The following is a 5,463-nucleotide window of genomic DNA, read 5'->3' on the forward strand; positions in this document are numbered from 1 at the left end:
ATACTCACTAATTTTCTTATGAGAGAAGTTCTATCTAGATGGATTTATTGACTTCCTTTAAGACACCTATCTAATATCCTTTAAGACACCTATCTAATATCTGGTGAGATCTTGCTGACAATCAGTCCCTCTGAATTCAATCTTAAAGCAAAGCAATACAACTATACATGCCCATTACTAGTCTAATCTCAGATATTCCTGTGTTAGACAGAAAAATGAGTTTCCTGATTGTGTTCTGTGTAGGGCCTGTGAACCAGGCCACAAAAATATTCACATACTCCAGGAAACAATTTAACACCTCCACTCGCTTCCCAGGGAAAGTCTGGAGCCCGGCACTGACCCCAGCTCTGCAGGAGCTGGGCACAGAAGCACCGTGTGTGTGACTATGCCCACTGACTCTGGGCCTGGTGCCTATGATAATTGAAAGAGCCAGCTTCCATGGTACCAATCCTCACACTACTTTCTACTCCATAAAACTATATTTACTGTAAGTTTAAATACTTGTATTGGACATAACTTCCAGTATGTATTAAATGCTGAGGCATCCATTAAGACCCAAACCCCTAGTGACTTCTTAAAGCAGACCATCGGACAGCCAGTTGTGGTGAAACTCAACTCTGGAGTGGATTATCGAGGGGTCTTGGCCTGCCTGGATGGCTACATGAATATAGCACTGGAACAGACCGAAGAGTATGTAAATGGACAGCTGAAGAATAAGTATGGCGATGCATTCATCCGAGGAAACAATGTGCTGTATATAAGTACACAGAAGAGACGGATGTGAAGATGCCAGGAGCAGCTCTTCAGAGCTGGGTGTATTTTATTATGAAGAGTTTGTTTTGTTTTTTGTTCTTATACGCTCTTAGTTGGCCGTTTCCACCATGGTTGGTGTGTTTTGTTGGCTTTTTAAAAATTGACATTGAAATAAGATAGCAATGTTACATTAAAAAAAAAAAAAAAAGACCCTGTTTTTTTGCCCAATTGTGGTATCTAAATGTCTTAGCAGTTTGATAACTGCTTTTTAAAAATCTGACCAAAATTTATTTTTAGCAGTCAGAAATTTTACTTTCTCCCTTGCTAATTAATTCAACTTCAGAGCCTTCAAATTTAACATCTTATGTTTGAATGGTTAATAAATATAATATCTGAATGGTCATTTAAATAATAGGACACAATTATGCATTTCTAATGATTTTTTAAATGCCCTAATTGCTGGTATCTCTTATTATTACAAGTACACTGTTGGTCTAAACATCAATATTACTAACACTTTTTAAGTTTTTAAAATTTTATAGTTTCATGCATATGTACAAGGTATCATGGTATATTCGCCTCCATTATTCTCTATTAACTATTTGCTAATACTTTTGAACATTATTAAATACAGAGAAATTTTTAAATGGAAGTACATTTTTTTAATGAGAGGGATAATGCTTCATCCTCAAAATGAGTTCAATCATAAATCCATGGATACTACTTATCATTAATGTGAGAAAATATTAGCTTCATTTTCCCATACTTTTAACTTTATAATATACAGATTAAGAAGTCTTGTTTACATAATCAGTGTGAGGGTATAGAAAAGGTTTTGCTAAAACAATGTCATACAGTTCCTAGTGCTCCTTCTAAATTTTGTAGCATGAATCACCTAGTAGTTTTTCCATACATTATTTTCATATTGTATCAGATTACTTAATTAGGCTTGTCTACAATTTCATTGAAATAAAAGAATTTGAAGTTATCTGACTTACAAGTGAATTTTGTTATTCAGTTAATTTGACTTCTCCAAAAAACTATAAGGTTTATCAATTGATTACTTATTAGATGTTATTTTTAGAGGAGGTAGGATCTTATTACAAAGTCATGGCTACCTTGAATTCACTGTGTAGTGAAGGCTGACCTCAAACTCTTGACAGCTTTTCTGTCTCAGGCTCTGCAGTGCAAGGTTTTACATGTATGTCCCACCATACCTGGCATTGTGTCTGTGCCCATGGATGTGTGCATGCATGCATGCATGTGAAAAATAATTGTCTTACTATGTAATTCAGGTTGGCCTGGAACTAATGGTCCAAGTGCCTTAGAATCTAAATGATGGCATTATAGGCTTGTGTCACCACCCTAGCCCAATTTATGATTTTTAACACATTTTATTATCATATTGTTTCCAGCGTTTTGTTTTGTTTTATTTTGTTTTATCAAACTGTAAATGGGATAAGACGACAAATTTAACTCGCCAAATCCATAGAAAATATTTGTCATCTCACCTAACTAGCAAAGGAAGTCATAAGATGCTTTCTTTCTTAAGAAAATTCTTCCTTTCATTTCCAATTCAAGTAAATAAATTAATGTGGATTTTAAGGAATATTTTGAAAGACAAAATACAAAATACATCCTATGAGACAGATAGCTGGAAGAATCAAAGTCAAGAAGTCCTATATAATTAGTTTCCCAATTTTCATAATAAATTATAAAAGAGCACCGTTTTTTAAAACAAATTGAACATTATATATTATAATATGAAATTCTGGCTGAGTCTTTCATCTTTTTTTATAATTTTTTTTATTTAAATTAGAAACAAGCTTGTTTTACATATCAATCCCAGTTCCCAAACCCTCCTGTCCTCCTCTGTTTCCCCCTTCTACCTTCATCCCATCCCCTTTCTGCTCCCCAGGGAGGTTGAGGGCTTCCATGGGGAGTCTTCAAAGTCTGTCATATCATTTGGATCAGAGCTCAGGTCCTCCCCATGTATCTAGGCTGAGGGAGTATCCCTCTTTGTGGAATGGGCTCCCAAAGTCCATTTATATACTAGGGATGAATACTGATTCACTACCAGAGGCCCCATAGACTTCCTAGTTCTCCCAACTAACACCACATTCAGGGAATCTGGGTCAGTCGTATGCTGGTTTCCCAGTTATAGACTGGGGTCCATGAGCTCCTCCTTGTTCAGGTCAGCAGTTTCTATGGGTTTCTCCAGCCTGGTCTTAACCCCTTTGCTCATCACTCCTCCCTCTCTGCAACTGGATTCCAAGAGTTTGCCTCAGTGTTTAGCTGTGGGTGTCTGCTTCTGCTTCCATCAGCTACTAGATAAATGCTCTAGGATGGCACATAAGGTAGTCATCAATCTCATTATTGGGGAAGGGCATTTAAGTTAGCAACTCTACTATTGCTTAAATTGTTATTTGGGGGTCATCCTTGTAGGTCTCTGGACCTTTTCCTAATGCCAAATTTCGCTTAAAACCTATAATAGTTCCCTCTATTATGATATCTCTTTTCTTATTCTCCTCTATTTTTTCCTTGATTCAATCTTCCTGTTCCCTCATGCCCACCTCTCTCCTCATCTTTCCCCTCATCCCCACCCCACCCCGGCATGCTCCCAATTTGTTTGGAAGATCTTGTCCCTTTCCCCTTCTCCAGGTGACCATGTATGTCTCCCTTAGGGTCCTCCTTGTTTCCTAGCCTTTCTGGTGGTAGGGATTATAGGCTGGTAATCCTTTGCTCTATGTCTAATATCCATATATGAGTGAGCACATACCGTGTTTGCCATTCTGTGACTGGGTTACCTCACGCAGGATGATTTCTTTTAGTTCCATCCATTTGCCTGTGAATTTCAAGATTCCATTGGTTTTTTTCCACTGAGTAGCACTCCATTGTGTAAATGTACCACATATTCTCCATCCATTCTTCAGTTGAGGGGCATTTAGGTTGCTTCCAGGTTCTGGCTATTACAAATAATGCTGCTATGAACATAGTTGAACAGATGTCTTTGTTGTATGAATATGCATCTTTATGGTATATGCATAAGAATGGAATTACTAGATCTTGAGGTATACTGATTTCCATTTCCCTGAAGAACTGCCATACTGATTTCCAAAGTGGCTGTATGAGCTTGCACTCTCATCAACAGTGGAAGAGAGCACCCCTTTCTCCACATCCATAAAACTGTGTTCAAGTTACCCTTAGAATATTTTGCCACACCTGTAGATATACTCTAGTTTGAAGGTCACTGCTCCTAAGAACCAAGTAACTGACTTGCTTAGACCTTAAAGGAAAGAAACATTGACAATACTGTGATGAGAAGGGTCAAAGTTGTCACCAGCCTTGATTCTTAAGCTAAGGGCCTTGGCTATTACTGTCAGCCTAACACTTGAGTTCACTAGCTTTCCACTGAGGCCTGCTACTCATCCAGCATTACTTGCATCAAAATATGAAACTAGAATCCACTTTATTACCTCTAGAAAGATTTTCTTTTCCTATACAATATTCATTCATCACTAACCAACCAATTGTTTAGTTTAGAGAGGCCATCTATCCAACTTAAAAACTCATGTACAAAGACAAAAACCAAATGATCATCTCATTAGATGCAGAAAAGGCCTTTGACAAAATCCCACATCCCTTCATGATAAAAGTTTAGAGAACTAGGGATACAAGGGACACTCCTAAACATGATAAAGTAGTTTACAGCAAGCCCACAACAAACATCGTATTAAATGGAGAGAAACTCAAAAAAATCACACTAAATTCAGGAATAAGACATGGTTGTCCATTATCTCCGTGCTATTTAAGATAGTACTTTAAGTTTCAGCTAGCACAACAGACACTGAAGAAGAAGAAGGGGATACAAATTGGAAAAGAGGAAGTCAGGGTATTTTTATTCCAGATGATTTGATTTTATATGTAAGTGGCCCTAAAAACTCCACCAGGAAACTTCTACAGCTAATAAATATTTTCAGCAAAGTAGCTGAATACAAAATGAACTCAGAATAACCAGTAGCTTTCATATAAATGAACGACAAATGGGCTCAGAAAGAAAATGGGGAAGCTTCACAATAGCTTCAAAATAAATAAAATATCTTGGGATAGCTCTAACCAAGCAAGTAAAAGACTCTTATAATAAAAACATTAAAGCATTAAAGAAATTAAATAATAAATCAGAGGAGGGAAAGATCTCCCATGTTCATGAGTTGGTAGGTTAATATAGTGAAAATGGCCATCCTATTCCATTTCCATCAAAATTCTAACACAATTATTTACAAATTCTGAAAGAACAATTTTCCATTTTATATTGGAACACAAAAACCCAGGATAAGTAAAACAATCTTGAATAATAAAAGAACTGCTGGTCTCAAATTATTTTAGAGAGCTATAGTAACAAAAAGAGAATGGTATTGACATAGAAACAGATACATATTTATCAACGGAATCAAATTGAAGACAAAGACATAAGTTCATACGCCATGGACACCTGATCACACATTGGAAAAAAGACAGCATTTTCAAAAAACAATGGTGATGGTCAAATTGGATGGCTGCGTGTAAAAGAATCCAAATAGATCCATACTTACCACCCTGTACAAAGTCAACTCCGAATGGATCAAGGACCTCAACATAAAACCAGATACACTCGATCTGATAAAAGAGAAAGTGGGGAACAGCCTTGAACTCATTGGTACAGGAAAAGAC

Source organism: Phodopus roborovskii, unplaced genomic scaffold (assembly GCF_943737965.1).
Source record: "Phodopus roborovskii unplaced genomic scaffold, PHOROB, whole genome shotgun sequence".
Classification (NCBI taxonomy): Eukaryota; Metazoa; Chordata; class Mammalia; order Rodentia; family Cricetidae; genus Phodopus; species Phodopus roborovskii.